This window comes from Hemicordylus capensis, chromosome 1 (genome assembly GCF_027244095.1).
Source record: "Hemicordylus capensis ecotype Gifberg chromosome 1, rHemCap1.1.pri, whole genome shotgun sequence".
NCBI classification, from domain to species: Eukaryota; Metazoa; Chordata; class Lepidosauria; order Squamata; family Cordylidae; genus Hemicordylus; species Hemicordylus capensis.
Window position 1 is genome coordinate 168,803,898 of NC_069657.1, and position 14,544 is coordinate 168,818,441.

Below are 14,544 nucleotides of genomic sequence, written 5' to 3' on the forward strand. Positions count from 1 at the left end.
CTCCACATGAGTAGCATGGAGAGCTGAAGAGGGTTCTGCAGAGAGAGTGGACTTGACCTGCTCTCACCACAGATGAGCATGGAGCCTGCCCTGGGCAGCTGGATCAGCTGCCCACACGATTACCAGCTCTGAGCTGGTTGGGGTGGCAGGGATCGGGGCCACCTGGCCCCTGAAAGTGCCAGGATGCCCCACGCTAGTGTGCGGGGCATTATGGGGAGACCCCTGATGCGGGGAGGCTTCTTGTTGCCCCCTGGTCAGGGGTCTCCTCGTGAGTCGCTGCAGTGTGGAGCTGCACTGGACTTGCTCACAATCAGGGAAACGGGGTTAGCGGAGGGCTTGCTCCTCTAACCTCATTTTAGAGGAGAGGGAATTATGCGGGCTAGCCACTGGGCTCACCCGTGAGCCCAGTGTTTCTCACAACCGCTGGAAAGTGGGCTGGGCTCCCTTAGCCTGCTTTCCAGCAGCCGTGAGAATAGCCTCTTAATCTTACATTTGTTACAGTTTCCCCCATCACCACCTGCTACTTTGATGTGACTCATACATTTCTCATTTTAAAATAATCAGATGGTTTGCCTATTTCAATGTTATGCCATATCTGATTTTCAAAGATTGTTCCAGCTGCAACTTCCACTTCTTTGTCATTGTTTGGTGTTTAAGAAGCCATGGTGCTTTCTTCCCTTTTCCTATTACTGAAATCCTGGAGAGAGTTAAACAAATGAAATTGCACTGATTATATGTATTACAGGATTGTTGTTACCATGTGATCTAGGGATTTGCATGCAAGAGATGCTGCCCGCATAATCGGGTAGGGCGTTTCATTTTTAAATTTACTTTAGAAGCCCACCACCAAATGGTACAGAAGTGTGTTTTGAATAGACTTTAAAACATATAAAAATGTCTATTTGTTGGTAATTCAAAAGTGGAATTGAAACAAAACTGTCCATGTGGAGCTTCTGGTGCCTGTGAGAGAAGAATGTGTGATGCAAAATAAATGGTGACAGAAGGTTGGAGCCAAAGGTTCCCTTACAGAAGATCTAGTAAAAGAAGATTATTTATATTATTTGTATAATACAGAAGTGAGAAAAGCTGCATGTGTCAATTTTCCTTCTTCAGTACAGAAGGTACAGAAACTTTGTCAGTTATTAGAGGTACAGAAACTTTGCCTTTTTTTTTTTTTTTGCATTTTGCCAGCCTCATAATGGACACGCTCAAAATCTCAGCGTTTGTCCTACAAGATTTTAGATATTAATCATCCAACTTTCCTGCCTTTGCTGAAGAGATAGTACTGTGTGATACACATTTAAAAAAACAAGAACAAAACCATGACTGTAACCTTTGACTGCCTCCATACATTATTTGAAATGAAGCAATAATCTCATAATGCTCTTGATGTTGCAGGCTTTCCATTAGCAAATAGCCCATTTAAGCAGCAATCTTATGGTAATTCTGTCAACTAAATAAATCTTTTTAAATGAACACAAACGGATAATCATCACTCCCAGAGGTCAGCTTGCAGGATATAAAATGTGCAATAAAAAGGTTTGTTGTTGTTTTACTAAAGGACTAGGCTTATTTTCATTCATTAAAATTTGAACAGCATATACCCATGTGCAACTGCACAATTAACAATAAAAGCCAGCTTCAAGGCAACGGCATCATTCACTGCTAATGTACTGTACCAACAAGAAGACTTTCTGTGGCCTACCATTAACAATCAAAGCAAAAGGCACACTGTGTAACTCACTATACCCAGGTGCATCATTGGGACCACAGAGCATTGATTTTGGTTTTAAGATATGCTGAACATCATCATCCTTACTTTTCTACTCCAGAATGCATGCTACTGATTTCCTGTATAAGAACTGAAGCAGTTTACCCAAGTTAGATTATATCTTGCCTATTTGAAATACTTTGCTTATAGTTTCAGCTAAGGAAGTATGTTTCTTGTATTGGTGCCTTGTGAAAGGGGCACAAGTATATTCCTTGAAGAGAAGTCTAGAGTCTACACACATGTGTCTCAACAGTAGGTGACTGCATCATATTGTATTAATCCCAAAGACACTGAAGCGCCATGAAGATGAACATTTCTCATAGCCGGTTTAAAAAAAAACAACTTCAAGGAAATATCTGGATGCATCTCTGGACCTAGAGCCTGTTCTCAAACACACTGCTGCTTAAAACCCAGTCCAAGCCACTGTGCCAAGACTCAAGAAGAAACCCATTCCATGTAGCTGCAGGAAGTGATTGTGGATGGACTGGGAAGGTGCTGAATTTCTATGGCATGTACTATAACAAAAAAAGAAGGCATTTTTAAAGAGTACCATGCCTGGTTGAGATACACCAGGCAGAAATTAATCAAGAGCATCTCTAGGAAGTGATTGGGGAAGCTGCAGGGGCACTGCTATAATTGGACAGGGGGAAGTCCCTGGTAGGGGTATGCATGGACCATCTGTGGTGGTTTGGTCCAAATTCAGACCAAACCACTGGTCTGTGGACTGGTTCAGTTGAACCGACTGGCTGGGTGAAAAGACAAACCGGCTCCAACTGGTTTGCAATTGAACTGCTCAAAACGTCCTGGTTTGTGGTGGACCGGTTTGATTACAAATCAGTTCTACACACTCCTAGTCCCTGGGCCCCTGAAGGAGGGGGGCACCGGCTGAGTGACAGCTTATTATTCACTCTCCCCCATCTGCCACTCTGAAGAAGAAAGTACAGTTATGGGGAGACAGGGGCCTATAATTATTTGTTTGTGCCAGGATCCACTGCACAAGCAACCCAACCTTGCCACACCCCTGGGAATCTGTGCCTGTTGAATGTCTGGATGCATGCCTTCCCATTCCAATGTCTAGCTGAAAGACCAAGACGAGCACATGGAGCCTCATTTGTAAAGCCAGCATAATATACAAGCAGAGGCGTATCTAAGGAACATAGCGCCTAGGGCAAGCACTGAAATTGCTCCCCCTGTCCAAACATCTGAAAGCCATCTTTCAGATAACTTTACCATAATATCAGCTGAAAAATACAAGTCAAGCTCATTAATCTTTTAATATTTCAAAAACTATTTAGCAGTGGACGTAGCCAGACCAAAAAATGCTGGAAAATGACAAATTTCAGAATGCTGGGGCTCATGAAATACCCAAATACTACATGGAGGTGTACTTGGAAAACTAAACAGAAGTGCCTGTCTAATTCTCTTCTGTGCATTGTAGCATCACTGTTACATAAGTTTTAAAAAGTAAATGGAGAATTTGACTTTTCCCAGATACTCTGAAAATAATTAAAGGATATGCACAGTAAACTGTGTCACTGCTTGGAATATATTCAAGTATTTCAGAAAGACAATTAGAATGAGAGAAAGAGACCCAGACCCAGACCCAGACCCAGACCCAGACCCTAACCCTAACCCTAGTGAGCCTTAATACTAAGGATTTCACACTGATTCAAAGACAAACTCACCATTAATAGCTATATTATTAAGACATCACATTTAACTCACTTATCACAAGAAGCAAAGTAAGAACAAATGAATACAATCCTAGCTCATAAGCTTCAACTCAGTATTCACAAGCCCTGATTCTCCGTACATAGTGCCAAACTGAATATGTACACAGTGACTTATATTATATTATTTTTTAAAAAAAATTACCTGTAGCCCCTTCGGGGGGCTTCCTAAAGACCATGGGTGTGTGTGTGTGTCTGCAAATGTTTTGCCTCCCCTGCTGGCCTCTAGGGCCTCACAGGGACCATTTGAACATGTGCACTGGCCATTTTTAAAAATATTTTTTTTAAAAATGGCCGCTATAAACATAATGGCCACCGCGCATGCTCAAATGGCCTGTGTGAGGACTGGCATGGCCTAGGGCCTCAAAGAGGCCATTTGAGCATGTGCAGTGGCCATTTTGTTTTTGGTGGCCATTTTTTTAAAAAATTAATTTTAAAAAATTGCGCCCCCCCCTCAAGTGGCACCCGGGGCACGTGCCCTACCTGACCTACCCTAGATACGCCCCTGTATACAAGGCCGTACCCTGTTTAATACACAAGGCTGTACCCTGTTTACATGACACAGATGTTAATGGGCACCTTAACTTGCTATTTCACACTTTTTGGAGTGTGAGTGAAAATTATAAGTATATTAACTCTGATCCCAAGGATATTTGAATATGAATCTAGGGTATATGGTAAACGATGTACTTTAAAAAAAAAAAACTTTTACAGCTATTAACTGATGTGTCATAGTCTTTGTGCATTTTTTTAAAAAAAGGTTGTCCCATATTTCACAGCTACTCAAATTCTGAGAGGAGGATTTGGGGGCTGGAGCACCCTCATCAAAACAAGCACAGTAATAGCTTGAGCATCAATGTGCTCTGTTGTTTAAAGTGTACAGTGCTTGCTTGTGCCTGCCAACAGTGTGCTTTAAGGACTAGAAATTCCTTTGTTGCTAAGAGCCAAATCCATAAGCTGAACTTAATTTCGCACTCACTGTATGCTAGTTTATTGCAAGAAGATTCCATCACTGTGAAATGGAACAGAAAATAGAAGCTAAGGCCTTTTCTGACTTCTTTATACAGATGGCAGTTCTATTATCCAGATCTTCCTAGTTCAGTTCCATCTATTTGAGGCTGAAAAGCATCAGTCAGCTTGCATTTCCAGCACCACTCCAACCACCCTGCAAAACAGAGCGGATCAGAAAATCAACCAATATCAATTTGTTCCTGGTGCCACCTGAAATTCCGCTTTGCCCCAGAACTGGCTGATTTATGGATCCATTAACAAGAACTTATATTATAAAAACCTCCTGATAACTGTAGGAGTAGGTTGAGAGAAGAGGTCTCTTTGTTCTTTAGTTCATTTGTATCTTGATTTTCAGACAGGATTGGCTCCCAAAGTGGCCTATAATTAAAAATCCATCAGAAGATATTTTATGGGAGGGGCGATGGACCATTCCAGTTTTATGTTCTTTGTTTTTTTCATTTTGAGTTGGTGTCCTTCTCTCCCAGAAGGGCTTCCCATAAACTGGAAGCGCAAATGATTTGCCTCAGGACTGATCTACTGGCTGTTTGGGCCTGGAGGAATATTGTGAAGCTGCAATAAATTACTGTAGATTATGGTGGGAAGAGCCTTTTAGAAGGTAGTTCCCTGATCTCACTTCCAGCCTTCTAGCTGTGAGTGGATGCTATTTGTTTGTTTCTATGGTCACTCTGCTCAGTAAAAAGGGCCTCCCTTACAGAAGCACCCCAAAATGTGCCCTCTTTTCCAAATTCACAATGGAGAGAAAAAAGTTGCTTCTGCCAAAATGCTCTCTTCTGGTTTTATGTTTGTTTTGTCCCCAAGGGAGAAAATAAACTTGTGCTTACTTCCTAGTCTGTGTATGCAAATTCACAGTACGTCAGAGAGGTCATTCCCACAATCAAAAACCTGTTCTACCCAGGTTTGAGAGCTATGTGTGCTCCCAATTTTTGGTTGTGTGGAAACAAGGTAGGAGGGAAACCTGGGTAGCTTTTCCTCTTACCTTGCTTCCACACAATCACTTCTATCCAGGTTTTCCTCCTATCTTGCGCCCACACAACCAAAAATTGGGAGCCCACACAGCTCCCAAACCTGCGTAGAACAGTTTTTGATTGTGGGAATAACTTGAGAGGCTTATACAGATTTTGTACTACAGACCAATGGCCTTGAGTAAATTACTTTCCATCAGTCTTTGCTAAGGGTTGGAATGGGGTGGGAAGAGGCCAGTGTGGGAAAGGTGAGAAGCATTGGAATGGGTAAGTCATGGGTAGAGCCTGAGTGGAGCTTTAAACCCCACCATTTGTTAAGCATTAGCTGCAAGTGATCAGCTACAGCTATCCACACATCCCCAACAGCTCCCTTCAAGTTAGACTGCACCTCTCTTTCTTACTCCCACATCACCAGTTCCAATTCTATCCAAGCTGCAGATCTCTCTTAAGCCTTTTTTGCCCAGTACTAAGCCCCTGAAACTTTTACGAGATGTTCTTCTCCATGGCATCATCCAGATTTCTGTGACAGTTTGCTTGCCTTCCAAGGCACCCTATAATTAACACAGGGCATTCAATTTTGTTCTTAATATTATTTGTATGGCCTCTTGATATTGCCTATTTAATAATTTTTCAGAGTAGGTCATCACTAATAGGGTATACTGACTGCTATTAATCACATCATGGCAAAGGATTTTTTTTTTTTGGTCATAATTATTATCTGTGATGGATTCTCTGTTCCTGATACCATCTATCCATTAGGATTACAAGACACCACATGTCACTTTGTCAGGGAGGCATGTTTTAGTGGATTTCATTTTGTATTTTCAAATGGCATTAATGAATATAAAATACCTGAGATGATAATCCACAATTCAGTCCCTATAAAATCCTCAGATAAGAACTTCAAACAATATTAAGCAATTAATAAAAAAAAGATGATACTGCCAAAGAGAAACATTAACATAGCACATAGTTATGCTTGCAAGGAATGAAAATTCTATATATTTCTTCCAACTGCTCTAAGGGATAAAGAAGGCCTCAGGATCAGAATAATCCTTTTTTTTTAATAAGTGAAGTTTCACAAAGCCAGGACATTTTGAATTGTACTTCCCACATATTCAAGGGTGATTCAGGAGAAAAGCAAAGCAAGATGTCACATCACAAATAGTTGTAAAACTCACTTTAACATGCTTTTCAGGTTACTTTCCCCTATTAAGTGACATCTAAGTGGCATCCAAAATATTTCACATATTCTTAAGTGACATATAAGGGTCAAAGTAAACTTTATATTAAATGTATCAGCCCTGTATGGATTATTTAAAAAACAAAAACAAACCAGCAACCATGGGAAGTTTAGGGAAAGGTGGCTAAGAGTGGTGGTAGTGTGCAACTGGAAAAGCTGCCCAAGATCATGCAAAGTAAAATGAGAGGGAGAATAATGTGAGAGGTCTCCTGCTACATGAATGAGCCTTGAGCTTGCAGCCTCCCATCTCACATGCAAGGTTAGTAGAGTGAAAACTTTTGATTCCCCATTAGAATAAACCACAGTTTTGTATTATGTAGATAGATAGATATCTTTGTTTTGGTCATTGACCAGCAATATGTATTATGTATGAACTTGAGCAACCATGGGTTTTTCTAATTCTGGTTTGTTTTAACAAACCTTTATCAAAATGTAATGTTTGATTTAAAAATAACCAAAAAGGTCTCTCTCTCTCTCTCTCTCCTCAAGATTAGAAATATCAAAATCCTATCTATAACAAAAAGGATATTGGCTTCATTAAGTACCCCTACACTTTGTTGAATAGCCACCTAATGGCACGGCGGGAAAATAACTTGCCTAGGGAACAAAAGGTTGCTGGTTCGAATCCTTGCTGGTATGTTTCCCAGATTATGGGAAACACCTATTTTGGGTGGCAGTGATATAGGATGATGCTGAAAGGCATCACCTCATACTGCACAGGAGATAGCAATGGTAAACCCCTCCTGTATTCTACCAAAGAAAACTACAGGGCTCTGTGGTTGCCAGGAGTCGACACCAACTCAATGGCATAATTTATTCTTTGTTGGAGCTAGGATTCTGGCAGCATCAGCTCTTACAGTTACCACTGGGGGTGGGTGGATTAGGGTCATTGATAAAAGTACTGGACTCCTCCCCACTTTGTTCTTCCAGTGTTAGTCTCCATTTTATCTCTCCAGAGATGGCTGTTTGTTTTGGTCTCTCTCTTCAGCCATGAGCTACAGTTGAAATTAAGCCGCAGGCTTTTTCACATTTGTTTGTAACGTTTTCTTAAAATAAATCCTAGTTGTTCTTCAAACTTAAATGTCTTCAGACCTCTTGCTTGGCTGTTTTCTCACCAAACTGGTTTTGCTTTGCTATTAGGGGACTGAACTGCCATTCTTCCCCTACACTCTTGACTAGACCACTTTAAAACATCTTGTATTAGCCGAGTTTCTTCACAGACGTTGCTCACAAATTTGCAAGCAAAACAAGTCCTTCCATTAAAAGTCCTTCCATTTTGACACATCTCCGTGTTTTTATAACAAGTGCCTTTGAGTCTTGAAGTAGAATATTAAAAAGCTATTCTTTTGTACAATGCTGATCTTTTTATCATCACAGTTCTCTGATAATTTGTGCCAAGGGATGCTTCCCAAGATTTGTACTTAAAAAAGAAAAAAAGATACCAGAGCCATGAGCAAACTAAGGTCTCCCATGTTTTATTAGGCTGAGAATACTGTCCTTTGTCTTAAAGTGGGTTCATTAAACTTTGAATACTCTACATCACATAATATACAGTATAATTGCAATACTAACCCTCCTATGTTATCATCATGCAACAAACTGAATTTCATGTTTTTTTCATGAGAAATGATAGAAAATCTTTATCAATTATTAAAGACCTATTTTTTCCCCAGCATAGGACTGAAAAATGTAAACATGAAAGGAAATACCTCTTTCTGTACTTCACTTACACATGCTAAATCATTCATTGTCTAACACCACAAAGCAATATAATATATAATATACAGATACGTATCTAGCTTGCAAAAATTTTATTTGTATTGCTCAAATAAGCCAATGAGCCAAACCAACCATACACTATTAAGGCTTACCATCTCTCTCTCTCTCTGTCTCTGTCTCTCTCTCTCTCACACACACACACACACTCACACACACGACCATGTTTTTTCAGCTTTTTCTCAGGTAGATGAGTGGCAAATATTAATGTCAGGCCATTTGGGGTTCCATCTTTCTACCAATGTGCTCTGCACTGGTACCAGATATCCCCCCCCACACACACACTTTCCCCCCCAAGGGATGGAAGTCTTTTGACATCACCAGCCCTGCCTCAAAAAGCTCAGCGTTTGGGATGTATCTGCTCTGGCAACCCTATATTCATTACTATGGACATAATATTGACAAACACTGTGAGCAGGCAGCAAAGGAAACACATGTGCAATGTGCTACGTCCCAGGCTAAAGTGTCAGCAGCACTCCTGCATGGGGGGAGAGGCATGTTAGGGTTAGGGGGCAGTTTTTGCCAATCTCCTCTTCCCTCTCACGTGCTCTGTGACACTCATAAATAGTCACATAGTGAAACAGACAGTAGATCTTTTGTCAGCAGCTAGCTAGTTTTACAGAAGAGAATGGAAGGTGAAGAGAAAGTGCCCCTGCCTCAAAATGGATTACTAGCAAGTCCTATTGCAGCAGCTCCCATTCCTTCCCCCCACACACCTTTGCCTCTGATTTAGTGATTGACGTAGGGCCTGAAGGAATATAGGTGATACTTCTCAGTGGACAGGAACTGGTCCTGGGGTCTTCAGCTGCTGATCCCTAGAACAGATGCTATTGCTTGAAATGAGAAATATCTTAAGCATCCTCCACAAGTCTACAGTGTTCAATGGCCAACATGTTTTGCAGTAAAATGTAAACAGTTATGAGTTGCCCGCGCTCCTGAGGGCTCCTAAGGAAGTGCCAACAGTCTTGTGCAAGTAGTGCAAATACTTAAAGAAGTAAATTCATACTTTGGGGGGCTTCTCACATTGGAAATAATATAACTAGTGGTCCCAAGGTGCAGGCCCACTACTTTAAATATTTGTGCTCTTGCACAAGACCACTGGCACAAGACCACTTCTTTAGAAGCTGGCAGCAGTGCAGGCGGCTCAGAGCTGCCCATGTTACACTCCAGGGCAGTATTTGAACAAGAGTTTATTGGCTGTTGATATCTATTGGAACCTTTCAGTCAGACAGACAAAAACACGAGAGACAACATTAATTGTCATCTTGAACAAAGTGGGATTATTGACTCCTCTCCCCCAACTAAACAGCACCCTTGCTTCAGGCATGAAATACAAAGAAGTACCATATGTACATTGTACTTGGCAACACAGAGTTCAGTCTTCTGGAATGAACTGTAAAAGAAATGACACAGAACTCCACAGAAAAGGCTACTCTGGGAACATAATGACGTTTTCATCCTGATCCTCCAACATGCCTTACAGCCTTACTTGAAGTCAATGGATTTAACATCCATGTGGTTCTTGGAGTATGAGAATTTGTACAAAAGAAAACTAGTAAAGGTAATTAACATGTGTGAAGGAACAAAGCCTAGACCTCCTGATTCTTTTTTTTGGTAAATAAGCCCACTTAAATGAATTGTAAGCCAGCACTGATTTTTGTTATAGCTGGCCCCTGTATAGAGTAATGTTCAGTTGTGTTTTTCTTGTTTCACTTTTGGTTTTGGCAAATCTATCAGTTGGGCTTTGGAGGGGGAAATGATGTTAAATTATGGAGGGAATGTTTTGTTGAGCTCTGATTGGCTGAACTAAGTAACTTATGTGATGGAAGAAGTGTATATATTGGGAAAGTTTGAGAGGGATTGAGAGCAGTGGAATTGGAGAAGTTAAGTCTGGAGCTGTCTGCTATAGAGAGCTGGAGTCCAGTTGAGTCAGGCTGAGAGAGTCTGCAGAAGAAGAGCTAGCAAAAGGCTACTGGAGAGAGAAAACTGGGGGGGAAAGGTGGCAAAAGAAACCTGGGAGAGTACTAAGGAAGCAGAGAACTGGTGGTTGCTAGAGTTGCCCAGCCAGAAAGCCAGGACTTTTAGCTGAAATCACTGAAAGTAGGGGAGTAGCCAGGCTGGATTGAGCCAGCCCTGTGCTATCCTTTGAACAAAGCAGTCTGCCTAGCAGCCAGAGAAAGTAAAGAAAACGATTCTGAAGGAGAGCCTGTATAGAACGAAGTTAAAAAGCCTACAGATTGTTAGTTACCCTGACTTGCTCTGTGAGTATTATTTTGTGAGTTTCTGTAAAGTAATGTTTTAATTGGAACTTTTGTTTTTAGTAAAAACGTTCTTGTTAATATGGTTGAGCTTGTTGATTGTCTACACCCCACGCCTATAGGCCTTTCTACTCTACTAAGGTTTGGTTTGAGGTTTTTGAATTCCTGGAAGGGCTGTTTCAGTGGAGTCAGCCTTACCAAAAGCCCACTTGATGGCAGCGGTGAAAGAGTCAGGAAGACTAGAGGGCTGTTCCCCACACTTGACAGCCTGGTGGGATAGCTGGGTCCTCCACAGCATGCATTCAGAAGTATTTATTAAACCATGAGTTCTCTTTGATAATATAAATTGGGATAATTGTAACACTATACCTCCTTATTGTTTTCAAAGTTCTGAATCACAGTGACCATCAATCAGGCCATCAATTAATTAGGACCCCCACGTATACCAGATATACTAATCCCTAGGGGTCCTATTCAGAAGCCTGGAGCTGAAGAAGAAATTTAGCAGACCACATTATACTGAAGGCTTGCACTATGTTGATTCCCCACATATCCATGCATGGTATCTTCTAGCATTGTAGCCTAGTTGTGTGTAACAAAATACTGAAAAGATGAAGTTCACACGGAAGCTCTTTTTTTCTTTTTTGGCATGATAATATATTTCTAAATATATACTGATCAATATATGGTGTGAATCATAACCGGCATCTCACCAAAGCAATCAGAGGATATGCTTATTTTAAGACCTGGCCATGTTTCACATAATTTGTGAAATAATTCAGTGGAAGTTTGATCATCCATTGCAACCAAGTTATGCTGACCAAATATTATCTTGAAGCCTGCTTTTTTGCAAAATATCCCCATGCTACCTGTTCCTCTCCAACACCATCACATCATCCTTGCCAAGTGAGCGTGGTCAACTCCTGGGTGGGACAAATATGAAAACATATTTCAGATGTGATATTACTGAACAGTAACAGGAAAGGTGGTGAAATTGTATACCATGACCCTACACAGCTTATGTAGCAAGCCAGTCTGATCCATCCGTTCCATGTCATTGTCCATTTCCCAGCAAAGAATTTTCTGGAGTCTCATAGAGATACTCAAATCCAAGCCCATTGACATAAACCTTGAGGTTTGGATGTGATACATCTGAGCTACCAGCTGTGCTCAAGAGTTCATATAAACTACCTGACTTCGTAAGTTTAAATAAAGGCAATTACTGTAGATCACTTCTTATTATGGCTTATTAAGGTTCAGTCTTTCTTTTGCAGAATACATTCACAGGTCACACCATCCTATTGTCGGCCTCCTCTGTGCCTACAAATGTGTAGGACCACTGAAGAACACACAAGAAAGGAACTGCATTCTGAAGATACCACCTGTTCTGGAATTGTCAGCAACTGATTTGGTGCACAAATGCCAATCTGATGTGAGGGAAAGTTGCTGTCTGGACACAAATCAGTTTAGTGTTGGCTCAAGAGCAAGAGCGACTCAATGCATTATCAGCAACACATTCCAGGCTTTATGGGTTTCTCTTTGGCTTCCCAAGTCTCTATTTCTGAGAATAAAAAGTTATTCTAGCCCAAGGAAGTATGGCTGCAAGTCTAAATGTAATTATCCAAAGAAATGATCTGTGGTGCCCATCGAAATGAAAGCAGCAAACCTTTGGAATTATTAAAGGTCATTCACTGGAAAGAGTGAACAGTTGTGAGGTGTTTTCTTTTTTTAATTCTTGCGCACACAGACACACACAATCTGTTGTTGGGAGAGGGGTGTTATACTGGGAGAATACACAAAGCAGCCACGGAGCACGGCTGGCGGCCGCCTGTGTTTGGCCACTGCCATGCCCCTGGCTCCACCCCCATGTCTGACATCAGAGGCAGGGGCCTGTTCTCCCTCCCTCCCTCCTTTAAAGGCAGGGAGAGCCGTTCAGGCCATGCTGCCAAGGCAGTGCGGGACAATCTTCCTCCCAAATGGGGCCGCACGGCTCTGTTTGGGAGGGAGATTGGCCTCGCTGCATTGGCAGCGAGGCCAGGAGCAGCTCTCCCTGCCTTTAAAGGCAGGGAGAGTCACTCTGGCCCATGCTGCCAATGCAGCGCAGGCCGATTTTGTTTCCAAACGGGGCCGCGCGCTCATGGGAGTGAAATAAGGGCCCCTGATTGGCAGCAGCCTGGGTTCTTTGAACCCATTCGCCCAATGGTGGCTCTGATGCAAAGCAAATAAACTTGGATTGTTAGTATGTTCGGATTTCTATGCTATGCTTAGGCTAGATTAGCAAAGCAATAAATATTTATAAACTCTCAGGAAAACACTTCTTACCTGCTACTTTGAGTCACAGTTCCTAACTTGCGTTAGGTTGGGCTTGGTGGGTTTCAAGTTGTGCACACTATACCAACGTGTCCATTTAGTAATTATCCAAGTCCTTTCATAGCAGTGAGCTATAATATGTGTTCAAACCCAGAGGTGCTTGAGTCTTACACTAAATACTTGCAACAAACTCTTGAATTTATTTTTAACTAATTTCAGTTAATAGTCTGACTCAGGACTGGATGCCCTAAAATCAGGATGAGAAAGATGCAAACTTTCAGATTGTTGACTTTTCTGGTGCCTTGAATTCAGTGCATTCTAGTTAAATTTTGAAGCCATCTTACACCCACTGCAGATGGAATGGATATGCAGTCTGGGAGCGCTTCTGGATCCACACCTCTCCCTGGTATCTCAGGTTGAGGCAGTGCAGAGGCGCTTTCTATCAACTATCGATCTATTAATTGAAAAAAAAATAAATTTAATGTGTTTTTATCTGTTATTTCTTTTTTATTAGTTCTATGAATTTTAACTGTTTTAATATTGGTGTTTTTATCTGTATACCACCTAGAGATGTTTGTATTAGGCATACTGAAATATGATAAATAAACAATAAATAAATATCAGCTTTGGCTGATGTGCCAGTCGTGTCCATTTCTTGAGATGAACTACCTCAGAAAAGTGGTACATATGATGGTAACCACCAGACTTGACTAATGTAATGTGCTCTATGTGGGGCTGCCTTTGTACATAGTTTGGAAACTGAAGTTGGTACAGAATGCGACAGGCAGGTTGGTCTCCGGGTCATCTCGAAGAGACCATATTACTCCTATATTTAAAAAAAACTACACTGGCTGCCAATAAGTTTCCAGTCAAAATACAATTGTTGGTTGTAACCTATAAAACCCTAAACAGCTTAGGCCCTGGGGATTTAAGAGAACATCTTCTTCACCATAAGCCCTATCACTCATTGAAATCATCTGGAGGGGTTTGTCTGCAGTTGCCACTGGTTCATCTGGTGGCCACACAGAGATGGGCCTTCTCTGTTGCTACCTCGAGACTCTGGAACATGCTCCCTGTTGAAATAAGAGCCTCTCCATCTCTGACAGCTTTTTAAAAGTACCTAAAGACTTCAAGCTTTTTAATTTGTGGTTTAAAACTGGTTTTAACATTTTTGTTTTCAGTGTTTTAGCTTGTTTTATGTTGTTGGAAACCTCTCAAAGACAAAAGTTTGTAGCGGTATATAAATTTGATAAATAAATAAATACATACATAATATTGACCCTATTCCATTAATGTTATGTATTAATTTACTCACTACAACTTCAGTATTTTCCAGCTTAATATAAAGAGAGCAGAGCAGGATTTTTTTTAAAAAAAACACCAAAGATAAATGGGGTTTCTTGGCCATCTCCTAATGCTCTGTTTTACAAATGAGTTGATAGTAGGTTAAAGGCAGCTAATT

General features: G+C 41.1%; 1 protein-coding gene across 13 annotated transcripts in view; it reads right to left on the reverse strand.

The window, feature by feature from the left end:
• Nucleotides 1-14,544, reverse strand: part of NCKAP5 (NCK associated protein 5) — a 930,794-nt gene that overhangs the window by 722,585 nt on the left and 193,665 nt on the right. The window lies entirely within an intron of this gene.